Source organism: Helicoverpa armigera, chromosome 31, assembly GCF_030705265.1.
Source record: "Helicoverpa armigera isolate CAAS_96S chromosome 31, ASM3070526v1, whole genome shotgun sequence".
Classification (NCBI taxonomy): Eukaryota; Metazoa; Arthropoda; class Insecta; order Lepidoptera; family Noctuidae; genus Helicoverpa; species Helicoverpa armigera.
The window spans coordinates 4,744,120-4,764,990 of NC_087150.1; the positions used below are offsets into that span (position 1 = coordinate 4,744,120).

Below are 20,871 nucleotides of genomic sequence, written 5' to 3' on the forward strand. Positions count from 1 at the left end.
CTACGAAACTTTGGGCTGTTACTGATTTATTCATTGACTGACTAAAACCATCTGTAGTCTCAATTGCGTGTCTGGTGATTCTTTCAATCAATCATTCCGTTATTTCTTATTTATTTATTTCATCAATAGGTGCTTCTTCTTTACAAACCACTAGATAAGAAAACATTTAATAATCTGCGATTCTAAAATAAGCGCTCTTGCAATATGTTTACAATTCAATGGCTCTGTTGATGCAACCATTTTATTATATGAGGAAGCAGTAAATAGATTATTATGGTTAATATATAAGGCGTTTTATGTGATGTTCGTAATATTACAATTATTATGGGAGCTGAGTAAGTATCTGATTCCGATAGCGTATGTAGCAGGTTGACTCTTAATCGCCCAAGTGTCAGAGTGTTCACAAACGCATCTGACGGACTCACACGTGCTACCACTGCTGTGAAAGATGATGGACATGAAAAGCATAAGTTACCAAAAGAGTCAATTGGGAGGGAGTCATTTGGGACTCAGTCCAAGAGGTAGTCATGAAAATACTAAGGAAGAAGAAATTCTATTTATATTTACTTTTCCAAAATCACTAAATGTACATGCTTGTCGGTTTAGTAGTCTCATTTTTGTCTGAGTTTCATGACATTCGGAGTGACTCAGTGTACGAAAATTTCGAAAATCGCTGCAAAATGGCCGTCTTTCAAATGAACAAGTCTCTTCGACGAATTACTTCAAAAGTCTTGACCTACGTTCACTAAGAAACGTAGGCAGCTGAGAGTACGTGATTGACGACTCGTCCTGGCTATTAACTCGTTTATTTTATCACGTACTGCAGTATTGTATAATCATCCCATCTGTCTAGACTTTTCCCAACTACGCTGCGGTCGGCTTCCAGTCTAACTGGACGCAGTACCAGTGTGCCACATGCATCAAACTTATTTATATTATGACGATCATAAGTGCTTGCTAAGGCCTAAATGAAATAAAATGATTTGACTTTGAACTCAAATGGTTGCCCAGATTACTTAAGTGAGGATTTCAGATAGGCAGTAGCTCCATGTGGCACAATGGTACTCAACTGCATCTGGTTAAATTGGAATCCGACCCCCAAGATAGTTGGGAAAAGGCTCAGGGCTCGGGTTCACATGAAACATCATAAATGGTGAAGGAAAGATCATTAGAAATCTACTATAGAACTAGTTAAAAATAAATAGTCTATTGGTACTGATGCCAGTAAGAGAAAGGAAGGCATTCCTAATGTTTCATTTCAAACGGGTGGACAGATTTCGTCGTTCGTCGTTTATTAGTCGATTTTGTAAAAAGTCGACTTTCTCATTGATAAAACATCCGTTTATTTCTGCCTGGCCGTGATTACAGGGCATACGTGACCGAGGTCTTGTGAGCAGGTCAGTAGACTCGTTATTTTGGGCATACAGTCCGCAATTGGCGGCAATCGGTCACTGTCTGACAGTCTTGTTCGTCTCTCGAGTAATGAGTGTATCCTTTTTGGAGATGGGGTGTCCAGAATCTACTGTCATTAGAAGGTTAAGATGTCGTCTGTTATAGTTTAGTTCAAATAACTTTGCAACTCAGAAATTGGTTAGTGACTGTGCTACGGTCAAATGGTTTAACAAAACACTACACCCGAATGGGAGTGTTTAGTAGGGAAAAATAATATGACGTGATCTTGATACATCACTAGCTGTTCCGCGTGGTTCTACGAATGTCATTTGAAAACGACTTAACAACTGCTAAAGATGTTCGAATGATAGCCAAGTCCACAAATTTCATGTGCCTTTCTAAACACGGAAGAACTGTCATGACAAGGTAGTCTAACAGCCATTCGCACAACCTTAGTACCATCCGTGCGGCTCTCTCCTTAAAAACTTCCCGATTTGAGAGCCTCCTCCTTCTATTGTCCAGTCAGTTTAAAACTAGTATATGTTTCCACATGCACCTCGATGTCAATGAAACAAACAATTTCGCCACGTGTAAGGTGCAATCACTTTCATTCTGACGTCAGACTCGAGAATAGTCTTTATTTATAGAGCGGGCGATGATCGAAGAGAATTCTTGGAGTGTGAAGAAATCTGACATGTATGGGGGCACGGTCTTACTATGTGTTGACTGTCAGTCTGATGCAGGCCAAAGGCTCCCCTGCGGGTTCTTCGAAAGAGTTACCGCGGCCCTGGTACATAAAAGGCCTATGACGGAACACGACGGTGTTTAGTCAGTAAGAGTCTGACACTCCCTCACCGCTGCTAACCCACAGCGGGAGGGGTCATTTGATGATTTTTGACGTCGTTAAAAAAAAGGCCAAACCCCACACATTACTTCAGACTTTTTATCAAGACAGATAATAGAGCCAATTTTTTGTAGGACGTGTGAGTTGGACTATTGCTTTTTCTCTTTCGAAAAATCGGTCACCAATTATCGGATTTGGGCAGGCCCATAATAAAGAAGGATTTTTTAGTAACCTGTGTCTTTTACCTTTGCCTTTTTCCAACAAGTCAGGCTGACTTGTAGCATCCGGGCCGGTTATAATCCACGGCGGCTGGCCTCTAAGGAGATCAGCCAGCTGCGCAGGACATATTATAGAGCCCAAACATTTGCTTGGACGCAGGTGCACTCACTATTCCTTCACTCGCATAGCGCAATGGGACGACAATCCGACACCACCGGAGAGAGATGACAGGACCCGTGCTCTCTGATGCACGAGTACATTATATCAATCACCAACTTCCAGACTATAGGCTTAGACCAAAACTAAAGGCTACACATAGATTATGTAGTGCGGTAGATAATATGAGTGCACATTTGTCAATAGCGATGCAAGACGAATGTGTAGTTTTTTTTTTAAGTAATTAGGTTTCATATCTATACATATAATAAAATGATAGGAAAGTCAAAACTGTACATTGAATATTTTTTTTAAAGAATACTTGGGGGGTGATCCATAATCGATTCTGAACCCAAATATGTAGTTTTTAGAATTTTTGTCTGTATGTCTGTTTATCTGTTTGTCTGTATGTTTGTCCCGGATAAACTCAAAAAGTACTGCATGGATTTAAATCAAATTTTGCATGACTATTACCTGGGGGCCGGTTCAACACATAGGCTATATATTATCACGCTATCACCTACGGGGGTTGAGCAATGAACGATTAAATAAACGAAAATTCTATATTGCCCACGCAGACGAAGTCGCGGGCAACAGCTAGTCTCAATTATAAAACTTGTTAGTAGAACAATAGGTTCAGGTATTTCCAAGAATTAATTAAAATAATAATTGTTGACGGAAAAACATAATTAAATACCTACGAGGTACATTTAATGTTTCTAACTAAACCAGACTATTTTTGTAAGATCTCATTTTTCTAAAATGCTAGTCACGCAGATGGATCGATCATAAGGCTAAGCATCTCTTGCCGTGGTCAGTTCGTGGATGGATGACAATCTTGTCATAACGAATCCTTCGTTTTTCGGAAGGCACGTTAAACTGGTGGGCTGGCATTTGAACATCTTTGGCAATCGTTACGGGTACCCAGAAAGCAAAAAGTCTGACAACCAGTATTATCAACGAGTAAGATTGGTTATCACATTTTCCAGAATAGGCAGCCGTTCCTTGTGGCACACTGGTACTCAGCTGCATCTGGTTAGACTGGAAGCCGACCCCAACATAGTTGGGAAAAGGCTCGGGAGTCGGGAGATGGAGATGATAAGTCAGAGTAACTTAGGCATTTACGGCGGTTCCCAATATACTCTATACTATATCTATCTGTTGTTTTGCTTAATGAAGATAAGATTCTATCATTGTGTACTTGCATAGGGCTAGTGTCACCCACCATTTTATGCGTTTATTTTATCATTGATTGTTGTATTATTCCCTACTTTAATTTACTGTTAACGTGTGTGCATCTTATGAATAAATAGTTTTTCTTTCTTTCTTACTACATAGAATATTGTGAACAGCCGTTGTACTAGAGTAAGGATTGCATCCTATCTCACGCTGTGTACAAACATGCACTAGAACCGGTTGCTGTCCTTCGCTTAGCTAACGGTGCATCGACCGACTTGTTATTGTTGTATATAGATAAACATATACACGTAGGTTGTTATCTAAAGGGAATAGATATTTAACCAATGTAAATATGGAAGGAATTATAGGCATAGGTACTTTCTGAGGTGCGTTTAGAGCAAACAAACAATGAACTAGAGGGCGAATAAGATCGTATGAACATTCTTACTAAACATATTAGTAGTATTTCACTACTAGCTCTCACGAGTCCCGAGGGAACCTTTTCCTACATGGAACCAAAGTAGCCTAAAATAACCCATCCACCATCCAAAGAAAGTTTTACGATTACACTATATGAGTTTTTTTTAGCAGGATCTCATAAAAGATAATATACTTCATATCACAATTTTTAAGAAACCCCGAGAATTCTCAAAGGCAAGAGACTTTTAGAATATAAGCACCCACTATTACAGCATTTTGCGAAATAAAACCCCATGAATTTCTTAGTTAGCTCCATACAGACAAAATCAACAACCAGTAATTTTTTAACTTCCCCAGGACTTAGATGCAACTACATAACAGCAAATATATAAATTTCGCCACAGACACCAAACATTGTACGCCTACCGAAGCTGTTCGAAACACAACACTGCGCGCACGCACGTAGGTTGTAATGTGAATGAGTCACCAGTCACGTAGGTAGCTTTATCAGTAGGGCTACCAACTTAGTTGATAACGAATAAACAATAGTAATTGGAGTACGGTTATTAGAGCGAGTCTAGGTTTGATTTCTTTTTAGTGTGTATTTGTTTGTGTGTGTGTGTGTGTAACAAACAGTTGTGATTAGGTATGCACCTAATTAATGGTAAACAATATTGATAAGACTACTGAAAATGATGTATTGAATAGTGTTTAAAATGATGGTTATCTTAAGACTTCACTTCAAGACAATTTTAAAAATAAAGAATGTGTCCGAATTTTCTATAACCTGAACTCATCTGCCTAGCTTTTTCCCAACTATGTTAGAGTCGGCATCCAGTCTTACCGGATGCAACTGAGTACCAGTGTGCCACAAGGAGCGTCTGCCTATCTGAACTCCTCAACCTCTCATACCCCTTGGTAAGACTGGTTATCAGACTTTCTAGCTTCTGACTACCCGTAACGACTGCCAAAGATGTTGAAATGGCAACCAAAAAAATGACCCGAATTCTTATAAAAATTTAAATCCAAACCAAATCCAAGTCTACCGGCTCAATTGCCAGCCCTATTGCACGGTAGTTCACCAAAACCAGTTTGCGTCCTTCGCTACTCACGTTACTTGACTTTACAGTATTTTTTTTTAACACGCTTTTGTTTATTTTTTGGACATCCTTTTGAAAGTTCGTTTTGTTCTGTAGCTGTATGTTTAACAGGTGCGCAGGTTTTTGCAAAAAAAGACAGGTTTGTAAACAATTAAGAGATGAGTAGCAGATGTGAGGAAAAAGTTGCAAGTAATTAAATAGCTCATGTACAAGGCACTGAGAAGGTTACTCCCGGGGCTGTGGGCTGTTCCAGGGGCTGCGGGTTGTTCGAAAGAGTTACCGCGGCCCTGGTACATAAAAGGCCTACGACGGAACACGACGGTTTTTAGTCAGTAGAATCTTACACTCCCTCACCGCTGCTAACCCACAGCGGGAGGGGTCATTTGATGATTTTTGACGTCGTTAAAAAAAAGTCCTATATTACTCGGGAATTATAGATTTCAAACAGTGAAAGAATTTTTCAAATCAGAGCCTTTAATGTAAGAACAAGCAAACTATCAAAAAAGTAAAACCGTCTATAAAATAATCAATAATATACCCAAAACTTTCTCCTAAGACTGTCAAATACTATTTTCTGTAGTCGGTCAAAAAACCTGATCTCATTCAGTGGCACTTTTTGTTCGTCAAAGGATACATGCAGAGTTAAGAATATCAAATGTCTTACATTAAAAGTCGTCTGTCTGTCTGTTCGTAACTAACGAAGCCAATCAGACATCTATATCCCGGTTATGTAATGAGATCACACTGACGTAATGAGCGTAATTAATATTCATTACATTTGCTTTGTAATACTAGCTTTTTGTCTTGAATTCACTTGCATCTGGGCGATGATAAAAAATAATGTTAGGTACTTCTTTCGGCTTTGGGCATAAACGTGGAACGTGGATAGATAAAAAGAAGACAACCAACGAAACGATGGATGGATTGTGTGAAAGTAGATATGGTTGGAAATGTTAATTGTGAGCAGACTCTATCTATATCCTAGTCCCTTTTGATTGTGCGGGTTGTTCTTAAGAGATACCGCGGCCCTAGCACATAAAAAGGCCTACGACGGAACACGACGGTTTTTAGTCAGTAAGAGTCTGACACTCCCTCACCGCTGCTAACCCACAGCGGCAGGGGTCATTTGATGATTTTTGACGTCGTTAAAAAAAAAAGTCCCTTTTGATTGCAAATGACCCCTCCCACTGAGGGTGCAACGTAAGGGAGTGTCAGACTCTTACTGACTAACCCGCCATATTCCTTCTTAAGCCCTTTATGTACCAGCGCCGCGGTAATGAGCGCAAATTTGCGTAGCAGGCTTTGGCCCTGATGGACCCCACTGAATGTATGTATATACTAGTCTGCCGTATTGTCCATAAAAATCAATACATATTTAACCTTATATAGTTAAAATTACCTTTATCTTTTATCAGTCTCGTGACCAAGTTATGCAAATGGTATGTTTTGTTTGGTCATAGATAAGATAGGAGTATACTAGGATTATCTATACTCTATTTTAACCCCTTCAAATCCTTTATCAGTCCTTCTATGGCGTTGCTATGTGGAATTTAGCATAATATTCCTACTCATCTACGCAGCCTTTTCTCAACTATGTTGGGGTCGGCTTCCAGTCTAACCGAATGCAGCTGAGTATCATTTTGCCACATGGAGCGACTGCCTATCTGATCTCCTCAACCCAGTTACAAGGGCAAGCCAATAGTCCTTGGTAAGCGAGATTACCATCCACACCAAGCGTTGCTTAACCTTATGATCGATCGACCCGTACGACTGTTACATAGCCAGGAGCTTGTACTGACACATGTATGTATGTATGGCAGAGTGCAAGGTAAGCATGTGTGAGAGCGTGAGGTATGAGAGGCACGGACAGTTCCTGCGCACTGGTCGGAGTGAACTGTTCTATATGGGTTTACGCGAAATATATCCGATATCCGAACACCGTGTTTCTCTCAACCCTCTGCATCTCACGACCAGAAGACAGCTAGGGATTCACCCAACAGGCGATCCCTAAAAGCTCAATAGTGATCTCTCAAGTATGTATGTTGGCCTCATTAAACATTATCTTCCATACATGATCGAATACCCATATGACTACTGAGTCATTTACTGAGTACGTTAGAAATGTCAAGGTTGCAGTAGCCTATTGGCTTAGTTTTATTTATTTGTTTTAGTACTCAAAGTGGAGCAAAATTTGTTTTGATTGGAAGCTCTGTAATTATGTTCTTTATAAAAATTTTGCAAAGTATAATACACGATACATTATAAAGAATAGACGTTCCAATAGTCGCCAAAGATTTTGTCGTCTCGAAACTTGGGGTGAGGGTGACGGAAATTTGAGAGAATATAGGCCACATATGTTTAGGAGATAACTAACCCAACTAATTTTTTTTTGCGTACGCTGTACTGTATATTCAAAAGCCTAGTCTGTACAGTTTCATGGACTACCTGGGAAGCTAAATGATAACTGTCAATCAATGTATGACTGAAAAACAAAGCTACATACACTGAATGGGAATTCTTAGAACGCCTTTGAAACATTCAATAGATAGTGAAGATATTTGTTCCGACTGAATAGCTCAAACGTATAGATACCGTGAAAGTATTGTCAGACATCTTAGAAAACGCATTAATACATTCTATGATGAAATACCGACTAAGAGAATGCACGTAACAATTCCTTTAGAAGTATTTATTTATTTATTCGACTTACACGGCTTTAACAGCCAATTACATAAATCGTAAACTTAAAATTAAATTTAAAATACAAGCTTAAAAATACTGTTAAATACAACAAAAGTATAAAATAATATAAAAAAAAAAAACACATATAAAAATAAACAAGTAATAAAATTAGGAAATGTTTTCACAAAATTTTAGGCATACGCCCATTATATGAACAAAATCGTCTTCGAATATATCGCAGTCCGGGTTGGCTTCCACGAGTTTGTTGATCGTATTCAACACGCGCGGTATGGGAGCCGTAGCGCGGGCTGCGGTTCGACACGGAGGCACGTCTAACAGACGATGCCTTCTGCTGCGGATATAATTATTCGGCGTGTATAGTCGAATCAGCTCATTAAGGATATCAGGTGCATCTGTCAAACCTTTACAAATTTTGAGCATAGTTCCTATCTGGTCACACTCCCGCCTTACCGCCAACATGTTATACCCCAAACATCCCAAAAGGAACTTGGTAGGGTAAAGGTAAGGATAGTATCCGAAAGTTCTTCTGTAGAGAAACCGCAAAAATGCTTTTTGCACTTTTTCTAAAAGAAGAGCATATTTGGCTTCATGCGGATTCCATACAGAAGAACTGGCTTCTAATTTGGTTCGTACTAGTGCACTGTACAGAAGCTTTATCACGTGTTTATTGTTGAATTCACGAGCAATGCGGAGTACAAACCCTAACCTTTTAAAGGATTCCTTGGCAACCGTTGAGATATGGTCGTGAAAAGTAAGCTTCTGGTCAAATGTGACACCCAAGTCTTTCATGTTATTCGATCTTAATATCTTAGTACCATTTAATGTATATTCAAAATAAATTGGATGTCGCATTCGACCAAAAGTCACTACACAACATTTGGACAAATTGAATTCCATTTTATTCTGGACCGCCCACTCGTGTATGGCATTTATATCTCTTTGCATGGCTTCACAATCCGAAAGAGAGTCAACCGCACCGTAAAGCTTAAGATCGTCCGCGTAAAGGAGACTTTCTGCGAATTTAGGGACAGATGGTAAGTCATTGACCATGAGTAGGAAAAGAAGAGGCCCAAGTATTGACCCTTGACTTACACCGGAACGCGTATGGTAGGGGTGAGAATCGTAGACACCAAGCCTTACAAATTGCTGACGGTCCCGGAGATAGTCGGCTAGAAGTCGGAGTAGATTAGGACAGAAGCCAATGGCACTAAGTTTTAAAAGCAAGATGTCATTATTGACTCTGTCGAAGGCTTTACGAAAATCGAAATAAAGCACGTCTACCTGGCGTTTTTTATCAAGATGTTTTGATATGTACTCAGTAATTGTCTGGAGGTTGGTATTGACAGACCTCTTGCATCTAAAACCGTGTTGATTGTTACGTAAATGCTTTTCAACTTGCGAGTATATTAACTTGTGTAGAACATTTTCAAATATCTTTGCAGGAGATGATAATATAGCTATAGGTCGATAACCTTCGACTGCTGATTTGTTACTAGTTTTAGGTATGGGCGTGACACGTGAAATTTTCCAGTGATGTGGATATATACCCGTATTTAGACATAAATTAAAGATGTGACATAAAGGAGCAGAAAAATGTTCTTTGAAATGTTTCAATATAAAAGCCGGAATACTGTCAGGTCCTATTGAACTTCTAGGTTTTAGTTTATTAATACCATATTGAACATCGTCAAGAGTAAATTTGAAAACATTAATGTAATTACTGTTGGAACTATTGTCGAGACTATTTACACATGCTGCATTCAACTGTGGTATGTCGGGCAGAAACACACTGGCAAAAAAGTTGGCAAAGGCCTCAGCAGCTGCTGCTCCCGAAAAACTGTCGCCATTAAAAGAAACACTTGGTTCAAAGCCTCCTTTAGATCTTAAGCTCTTAACATGCTGCCAGAACTCTAGAGGGTTGCATTTAATATTATTTTCTACGCGCTTTATGTATAAACTATAGGCTTCTGTTGTTCGGCACTTTAAGGTGTTCCTGAGATCCGCAAATCTCTTATAATCGTCGGGGTTATTGGTACGCTTCCAGTTTGCATGTAGTTTAAGTTTAAGTTTAATGTCATTTATTAATTCTGAAGTAAACCAAACAGGATATCGTTTAGTAGAATATTTAGCACGATGTTTTTTGGGCACACAGTCATCAAAAATGTTATAGATATTATTATAAAATGTACTAACAGCATCTTCAACTTTGTTACATTGTAACACCGATTCCCAAGAGATTTCAGATAGGGATTCGTAAAGTTGTTTGAGGTCACATTTGCTAAAGTTCCAGTCTTTATCTGGATTTATATTGCTCGGTTCAATAGCATCTGATCCATTAGCTGATTCGACTTGAATCTCTACATTAAGCGGAGGATGATACGAGTCAGGTGGAACAAGTCCATCTATACTACTAACTACGGCATCTAGAGATCCATCCCGGACTAATATGACATCTAAAATTCCTCCATAGCTATTAAAGACTACATTTTTATCAACAAGACCACAGAAAGACACAAAATAACAATAATAATTTTTAACACAGGTTGATGCACTATTGAGATTAATATCACCCATAATAATAACCGAACCTTTAAAATTGTTTATAAAACTTTCGACTTTGCAGAACCAACGCATATATTCCTCATCTTTGGCACTAGGCTTTATATATACAACACATATGAGAAATGGATGACCACGCCAACTAAAAGATGCCCACAGATCCTCACCACAGACAGTCTCATATTCCTGTTTTCTGAGTAACGTAATAGGTGGTCGCGCTGCGAGCACGACTCCTCCACACGGCGTATGCCTGTCACGGCGCAGAACATTCCAATCACCACTTTCAAGTTCAGGGTTCAGAACAGAAGAGTCCAAGAATGTTTCGGTTACAGCTATGAGGTTATAGGGTGAGATGGCGAGGTTGTTACGCCACATTGACAGCTTTGTTTTAAGTCCTCGAACATTCTGGTAAAAAGCGTTGATACGACTAACTTTTTTGCGTTGTGTCTCCGGTGCTACGAAAGGACTGCACTAGTATGAAGAAAATACTGTTAGATATAAGAAATCGTGTCTTCAGTGAAAGTATTTATTTTATGAAGAATTTGATGAGCTATATTGCTGTAAATTCTGCTGTCATTGAACATCTTTAGCAGTCGTTACGGATAGTCAGAAGACTATCCACTGTGCCAGGAAAACTGACAACCAGTCTTACCTAGGGGTATTGGGTTGCCCGGTACGGGTAACTGGGTTTAGGAGGTCAGCTGAGCAGTCGCTCCTTATAAACACTGGTACATAGATGCATCCGGTGAGACTGGAAGCCGACCCCAACATAGTTGGGAAAAGACTCGGGAGATGATGCTCGTGGCTAGTGGCTACGCAACAGCCGCATAATAATAAATCCAAACTTTCGCGTGCACACGAGTAACATAATGTCCTTGTGTTTGTAATAAATATGGAGCAGGTCAGAATGTCTGTGAACAATAGACTAGCAATTAAATAGGTTACCTTGAGGTCGAATCGTGAAGGTCATACACTATTCATTGATGAACTTAGTATAGAACTCTAAAAAACTGTATTTGTACATTCCTCGGAATCGGGTCTTATTTTTCGAATAGCAAAAATCGTAGCTTTTCAATTTTCTATTTATTATTATTTATTTATTTATTAGAAAAACACACACATACAGCATTTTATCTGCACACTCACGGAGGAAGGAATTATGAGCGGAGATGCCATAAGGCAGGTAGGTCAGGCGCCTTCTTCTAGGTAAAGTACGTACGATCAGTTATTGGTGAACTAACGAGGAGTTCAGGTTCCATCTGTAAATGATTGGTCTTGATTGATTGGTGATTTCATTTTGAAAATATTGGCCTTCCATAGAAGGCGTGTAAGTGCGGAGCTTAAGGCGTCGTCCTAATTGGCAGCGATCGCACGATGGCGCGATGCGTTTTTCATCTAAGACGTCGTCCTAATTGACAGCGATTGTGCTATGACACGATGCGTTCCCGTCGTTCGATGAGTTCAAACATACAGATTTCATCAGAGTGTCCTATCTGAACCTCGGAACCTCGCAAGTGAGATCGTGAGATGAAAAACGCATCGCGCCATCGCGCGATCGCTCCCAATTAGGACGACGCCATAAGCTATAAGCTATAATAGTAGCGTTCCTCGTCCCCCTCGCCCCGCATGTTGTCGCGCTACTTTCTTAAGAGATTTTGCGTTATGACATCTCCGCTAGTCATTTTGTTCTCCTTATGTAGACTGCACCCACATAAATATAAACTTTGCATGTCGCGAGTTCAGTACAAAACCATAAAGTTTTCATTTATTTCTGAACGAAACATAAAAGGTGGGTTTTATATCTTCAGCCTTGATTTGTGATATAAAATTGAACATGTTTTTTTTTTTAATCCGACTAATATTGTGGATGTACAGTATGTTTGGATGTTCGTTCTTCTTTCACACAAAAATTTCTGAATGGATTTGATAAAACTTTGCAGTGATATGACCTTTACTAATATGATAAAGAAGAAAGCCTCTTTTTCTTTCTAACCTAAAGGTTCCGAAACTACTGAACAGATTTGAAAACATCTTTCACTGTTGGGGCGCTACAGTCTTCCCGAGTAACCTAGGCTATATTTCATCACGGTACGGGCAGTAGATCCCACGGGACGCGGGTGAAATCGCGGGCAGAAGCAAGTGGTAGGTAATATATTATTTTGATGTGTGGGTTTCTCTGAAACTACTAAACCCATTTTCACTAATTGCAAAGCATAGTGACCATGGGGGGAAAGCCTTCTTTAATACTAAATAGGTTTTACTCGGAACTGCAGTATAGTGCCCATAAAAGTGGTTAGAATAAAAATCTAGTTATTTCACCCACACTTTGAGAAGTTTTACTACACGAATATAAAAAGGAACTTTCCCGGGTTTCACAAAAACAGGAGTTAATAATCGGAGAGCACGTTAATGTCGGTCGACTGCTTGTGATCTCTCTCCGGTGGTGTCGGATTGTCGTCCCATCGCGCTATGCGAGTGAAGGAATAGTGAGTGCACCTGCGTTCAAGCAAATGCTTGTGCACTATAATATATCCTGAGCAGCTAGCTGATCTCCTTAGAGATCGTGGTCGAGAGTCACCATTATTCATAATCGTGCATTGAAAGTTTGACTGCCTCGTTGGTCTAGTGGTCGCAAGCGCGGCTGCTGTGGTCTCGGGTTCGATTCCCGGGTCGGGCCGAAATCGCTTTGTGGGTTTCTTGAACTTTCACAAAGCAGCCCGTAGTCTGGAAGTTGATGATTCAGAGAAGGGAGTGCACCTGTGTCCAAGCAAATGCTCGTGCACTATAACATGTCCTGCGCAGCTGATCTCCTGAGAGAACAGTAGCCATAGCAGGCCATTAATCAGAAACGTGTTAGTATTGAAAGTTTATATGTATAATGTCATGTTATATGTATTGTTGGTATGTCGTGACAATCGTGCGAGGAGAACTGCTAAACAGATCATTGTTTTGCTCACTTAGCGAGGTTACATATTGAGTGCTAATTGTTATCACACTTATGCGCCGTAAAAGATTGAAGAGACAGTTTTTCAGGCAAATAAAGCGATCTGATGTTGGGTAATAGAGATTACACGATAACACAATCAATAGATTTAATTGCTAAAATGTGCAAACATAAAAATTCTTGTCCAATAACCATGGCATATGGAGATACAATCATCGGCAAGGATATTGAGCCCTGACCTTCACCTGCGCAGAAGTGATTTATTGCCTTAAGTGTACAAAGCGATCCCCACTCTTCTTCCGAGAGCTCATTATCCGTGCCGATAACTATAGGCATTTGTAGCTTGGCGTATTCACCTAACCACGTCCCGAGAGAATCACTTCCCTCAACTGGGTAAAAAATTCCTATATTCTGAACACAAAAATACAAATAGTGTACCAAAATCTATTTAAATCGGTTCAGTAGCTTTTGTATAAAAGCCTGACAGATATACAGAATCACTTCCGTAGTTACGATATTAAAGTAAGCAGTATGGATTAACATTCACACCCACAACCGAAAATCCCAACACAAAAAAAAAGTCAACAGCTACCGCCATATAAAAAAAACGGTTTCCGCAAAGGTCAACGCTCTTCGAAATTCGATTTGTAAAACTCATTCTGTTTACAAACACTGCAGCGTGCGGTCGTGTCGATGGCAGTTGAGATAAAGATAAAAGGACAATGCCGGATTTTGTATGGACCCTGTCCCCACCCACCAACAGACTTGAAACTAGTGTCATCGGAAGCGCATCCTTCGATAGATCATGATTATCAAAACGATTTACTCCAAATGTATGGGGTTTTGGAAATAGACGACATTTTAGTATCCTTAATAATCAATTAACTTCAAGTTTGTTAACCAATTACTCGGAGTTGCGTGGACCGATTTTGATGACTTTTTTTTTTAATGCGATGATAATAGAATGTCGGATATTTCCAAAACCCCATACATTTGGATTAAATTGTTATGATAGTTATGATCTATCAAAGGTGGCGCTTCCGATGACACTAGTTTCAAGTCTGTTGGTGGTGGTGAAGGTGTCCTTAAGACATCCTACATTGCCTCTTCAAACCGATTATTTTAACCGATGATAACTCAAAAACTGCTTAAAAGATCTTGATGAAAATTAAATTAGACTAACTTTGAGATACATAGATTCTGTAAAATAAAAATAAAAACATCAAAATCGGTCCAACCAACTCCGAGTAATTGGTTAACAAACTTGAAGTTAATTGATTATTAAAGATACTAAATTGTCTTATAGTTCCTAAACCCCATACTTTTGGAATATGTCTCCATAATCAATTAAATGAGGAAATTAAATCAATTAAATGAGAAATGATCTATTAAATGAGGCGCATCCAATGACACTACTTTCAAGTCTGTTGGTGGGTGGGGACGTTTTTAGGCATTGTCCTTTAGAGCGATTGCGCTCGCTTGTTTTCAGAGGGAATGTAAATATTTTTGTTTATGGTATCACTGCTTATGTTTGTAGTTTATTTAAGCTACCGCGGCGCTGGTACATAAAGGGGTTAAGAAGGAACATGGTGGTTTTAATCAGTAAGAGTCTGACACTTTTTTTTTGGGACGGGGTAATCCTAATGAACTTCTTCCGCCTGGGGAGAGGCGGAGGGGTGTGCCGAACTCCTACCGGCTAAAACCCCCCTGTGTAATCCTGTGTTTCATCGAAATCTATTCCAGCAGACCCGTAATAGGAGAGTTGTTTTCATTGTGAATATAGATATTTTTGTTTATGTTTTCTGATACAGCATTTTCGGAGACTTTTCCAAACTATGTTGAGGTCAGCTTCCAATTTAACAGGCAGCTGAATACCAGTGTGCCACAAGGAGCGACTGCCTATCTGATCTCCTCAACCCAGTTACCCGGGCAACCCAATACCCGGTAAGACTGGTTGTCAGACTTACTGGCTTCTGACTACCCGTAACGACTGCCAAAGATGTTCAATTGACAGCCTGTATATTATATGAGACTAGCTTCTGCCAGCGGTTTCACCCGCATCCCGTGGGAACTACTTCCCGTACCAGGACAAAAGTAGCATATAGCCTTCCTCGATAAATGGGCTATCTAACACTGAAATAAATTTTCAAATCGGACCAGTAGTTCCTGAGATTAGCGCGTTCAAACAAACAAACAAACTCTTCAGCTTTATAATATTAGTATAGATGAAGATAAATTTTAAAGCGAATTCGCTCAGGTTGTTTTCTTTGAGAAAGTAAATATTTTTGTTTATATACTCTGCTAATGTTTGTAGTACATTTGAGTACGTATATTTGTATGTAAAGTGTTTATTGAATACAATTGTAAGATGTTTATTTGTATTAGAATAGTATAACAATTTATATTGTTTACTTGTTTTGCTTTCATTGAATTAATTTACATCTTCTATTGTACTACCTACTACTATTACAAAGCTGAAGTTTGTTTGTTTATTTAAATGCGCCAATCTTAAGGAATTCCTGATCCGATAGGTAAAAATATTTTTGTGTTAGATCATTTAATGAGGAAGGCTAATAGCAAAATTTTATCCGAGTGCGCGGATTAGTTGACACATGGGTACTGCTTTTCGTATCCGAATAAAATAGTAGCCTACATACTATTCTGTCTGATACATAAGCCATATAATTGCCAAGTTTCATCAAATCCATTCGGTAATTTTCGCGTGACAGAGGAACAATTGAACAAACATCCTACTAATATTATAAACGCGAAAGTTTGTATGTATGGATGTATGGATGTTTGTTACTCTTTCACGCAAAAACTACTGAATGGATTTTAATGAAACTTTACAATAATATAGCTTATACATCAGAATAACACATAGGCTACAATTTGTAAACATATTGTTCGAAATACTAAACCTGCGCAGACGAAGTCGCGGGCACCAGCTAGTGCATCATATATTAATTATACTTAAATAGGATAATTCATATTAGTATATGTACTTTTATAACGCTGTCCTATCGGAACGCGAACAAAACCAACGTCAACTCCAATTCAAGCCATAAACTTACTGAAAATCAACTGAAAGTGAAATTCAACGAATCAGAAACAATACGTTCTAACATGTTCCGACAACTTTCAGACGATTAAACAGTACATAGGTACCTACACATATTTTGTAAACAACTTCGCGAGTTCACTGAAAACTGTTGTTCAGGGGAAAACGGGATTCTAAGTATAGCTTGTAACTGCTTGGGAACTCGTCACAAATATCGGAAAAAAAAAACCGGCGAAGAGCGAGTGGGATTCAAGCACGAATGGTTCTATAAGATCAAGTACGTTGTGTCGAAGACCGTTAATATTTATTGTAGTCTAGTTTTCAGTATTTGTTATCTATTGCGGAAACAATACTTCATCTGTGAAAATTTCAACTGTGTAACTATGACGGTGTATGAGATACAGCCTGGTGACAGACGGACAGCGAAGTCTTAGTAATAGGGTCCCGATTTTGGCTCCCACCCAAAAATCGCCTATAATAATCCTGAATACATGGGCAATCTTGCAGCCGTTTTTCGAATCGGACCAATAGTTCCTGAAATTACCGCGTCCAAACAAACAAACGGACCTATAGTTCCTAAGATAATCTCGTCCAAACAAACTTTTCAGCTTTCTAATATTAGAGTCACACAACCTCCACTAAAACTGTACGAAGATAACATGCAATGTTTTTCAAAATCTGTCAAGAAGAACTCTAGAAAGCGAATAAACATGCCTTATGTAATCTTCCTCAATACATGGGCTATTTAACACTGAAGTAATTTCTCAAATTGGTTGAACAGTTCCTAAGATAATCGCCTTCATCTTCCTAATATTAGAGTCACACTACTTCTACCAAGAACTATATGAAGATAACATGCAATGTTTTTCACCATCTGCCGCGCAAAGGAGAGCAAACAATAACAGATTTGGGAAAAACTAGTCTCGATACTGATATGGTAAACAAGATATCTGCGCAGACGCAGATCTACTGCGCAGGTCTGTTTTCAAGGTCAGAATAATATAATTAAGAAATTAAATAATGCTGCTAGGTAAAGGTATGTATATTTCATTTAAATTAGGTGAAAATACAAAAATACTATAAATGCAAAAATATGTGGGTCCGGCTTTCACGCAAAATCTATTCAACCGATTTTCAACAAAAATTTGGTACACATTTACATACTTCAAGGCCAGAGAAAATAAATACGAAAGTAACTGTCTATTCAGTTTCCATGCCAAAATGACTGAACAAAATGTTATTTTTCAAAATGTAATGTAAAATGTACCTTTTAAGCAATAAATAAATAAATAAATAAATAATTTAATAACAGATAATAATCTAGAATTCTAGCTAGACTAATCTAAAGCCTGAGAAAGGAATAAGAATGCTATAAATTGTAGGAGTGTACGTTTGTTACCCATCATCATCATCTGCCGAGCCTTTACCCAACTATTTTGGGGTCGGCTTCCAGTCTAACCGAATGCAGCTGAGTACCAGTGTGCCACAAGGAGCGACTGTTATGTACGGTTGTTACTCTTTCAAGCTAAAACTACTTCCCATATTTTCAAACCACAAGCGGAAACTAGTAAGTAGTACGAAAAAGAAAACAAAACACTACGCAGTTTTCGTCAAAACGCGATAAGCACATTTCTAGATAAAAAGTTGCGCAAAATATCTACAAAATTAGCGATATGACAACGACCTTCAAGAAATAATAGATTATTTAGACCCACGCGGACACCTGAAATTAATCTAAATCGGATGACGTGTGAAATTTTACGGAAATACCGCTAAATAGGTAGATAGGGATCTAATTTTGTGAAGAGATAGCTTAAACCTGGAGGAAGGACATGACTCATTATATTTTCTAACCAACTTCAAAAAAGGAAGGTTATCAACTCGAAAAGCACGCATTTATAAATGCACGTAAAAATTATTACAGGACTTTTCTAACAAGTCCAAACGCAGCTATGATACGATGTTCCATCATGAAGTTCCAGTTCACATCTTCCGGCTCCATCATCAGATCAGTTCGACGGTACCATATTATTGTATTGTCATCAGAACTACATATAGTTGCCAATTTTCATGACGCTACGATCCTTGGAAGATGGATAGATACATACAGGCCGATTTAATAAAATCGTGTTAAAAACTCAGCCTTACAACAAAAACTTAAACATCTGTTGAACGCTTGTCTAAAAAAAAGTGTGTCTTCAAAACGGACCTTAATTCATCATCGTCAGAATCGGTCATTTTTTAGACAAGTTTTCATCAGACGTTCAAAAGTTTTTGTGGTACGACAGTTCAGCTATATTATATTAGTTTAGTAACAATAAAATATACTATTGTAGTCATATAATACACCAACATATAAAACAAGCATCTTTAAGCATCCCACTAATTTGCACAAAAGAAATCTTTCATCAACTTCATTAAATTCACATTTGGTAAACCCAACTCCTATTGTACTAGTCGTACTAAAAATCCTTTGTCTAACTCTGGATGTCAGGTTAAGCAGGTCATTCACCCAGGCCCTAGACGTCTGGAATATGACCTTACATGACCTCAGACAAGGTCGTGAAGGGTATAAGTGCTGAATGAAAATATTTAGGAGAGTAGTAAAGAACCAACCTCTAAAATATGAGTGTATGGTTTCGATTCCAGGACAGGCAAGTAACAATGCAAGTTTTGTAAGTTTGTATGTACTTTCTTAGTATATGTGTTTGTGAAAAACGAATATCAAAATTGTTTACTTTTGTACTTTATCGGTGAGACTTCTCTTGTGTAGCTATGACACAATCTTCTTCTTATCGAGTGAGCTGCAGGTTTAATCACCTAGCAAGCCCTAGTGTCAGAGTGTACTCAACTCCACCTGACGGCCTCTCACGTGGAATTGTAACAACGACTGCTACTGAGTAGCATTCGGGGACGCCGGCGACAAGTGCCCTCCCAGGCGCGGGGGTGTTACACCGACAACTTCCAGGCTGCTTTGTGAAAGTTTCTGAAACCCTCAAAGGGAATTCGGCCCGACTCGCGAATCGAACCCAAGACCTCGTGCACACCAGTCGTGTTTGCGACATCTAGCCCAACGAGGCAGACAGTATATCAATATTAGTAATAGCACAAATTAATAAGATGACGTACTAATTGGTCTGCGCGTCGTTTACTGCGTTTTTGGCAATGTCTATAGATCCGTGTGCACTTATCAATATTAGGGCATGACTTGCATTTAGATACAAGTGTATCTCCTGAGTTTACTTGGGGGTATTAGTAAAGTTACTTGAAACTGGGGACAGAAAGTAGCCCTTTCTGGATAAATTGGCCATCCAACAGTGGAATCTCAAATCAGTCCAGTAGTTTCTGAGACTAAAGAATTCAAGTAAACAAACAAATTCTTGAGCTTGATAATATTAAGTATAATACATACGATGTTGCCCCGTGCCTTAAAAAATAAGCCTACCAAAGTCCTCAATTAAAAGATTTATAAGTAAACCTTTGGAGGATATATGAAAAGTCAGAAAGTCAGAAAACACCAGGACAGTTCCAAATAGTGAGTCTCATGGAGAAGAAGTCAGTCCCTATTTTCGTTTAGCAGTTACATACAGACAAATATACCTGTTTATAATATAGGGCAGACACTCAACTGTATCTGGAAAGGGGCCAAGTCCTAATATATGCAAATATACATTAACAATAGGAGGCGATGAACTGTCTTGCACTTGAAACTTCCGGACACCATGTGAGAAATATGATAGACTAGCGACCCGCCCCGGCTTCGCACAGATTAACAGTATTTCCCCTGTATTTAATGAATGTTATGATACATATAAACCTTCCTCTTGGAACACTCTATTTAATAAAAAAAACGGCATGAAAATCGGTTGCGTAGTTTTGAAGATTTAAGCATACAAAGGGACACAGGGACAGAATAAGCAACTTTGTTTTATACTATGTAGTGATAGTGATAATTATGAGTAGCTACAGCCAGCGGTTTCACCCGTTTCACGAGGGAACTACTGACCTTACTCAAGGATAATGTGGTTTCCCAAAAATTATTTGATTTTTGGTGAAATTGGCTCTTCAAGTTTTCTTCTTATCGAGTGAGCTGCAGGTTTAATCACCTACCAAGCCCTAGTGTCAGAGTGTACTCAACTCCGCCTGACAGCCTCTGACGTGGAATTGTAACAACGACTGCTACTGAGTAGCATTCAGAGACGCTGGCTTTACGCGCCCTCCCAGACACGGGGGTGTAACACCTCCAAATTCAAAGTCAAATCATTTACATCATTTAGGCCTTTACACAAGCATT

General features: G+C 38.9%; 1 protein-coding gene across 1 annotated transcript in view; it reads right to left on the minus strand.

Annotated features, from left to right (window-relative positions):
• Positions 1–20,871, minus strand: part of LOC110381242 (BCL2/adenovirus E1B 19 kDa protein-interacting protein 3) — a 50,721-nt gene that overhangs the window by 24,479 nt on the left and 5,371 nt on the right. The gene's annotated exons all lie outside the window — the stretch shown is intronic.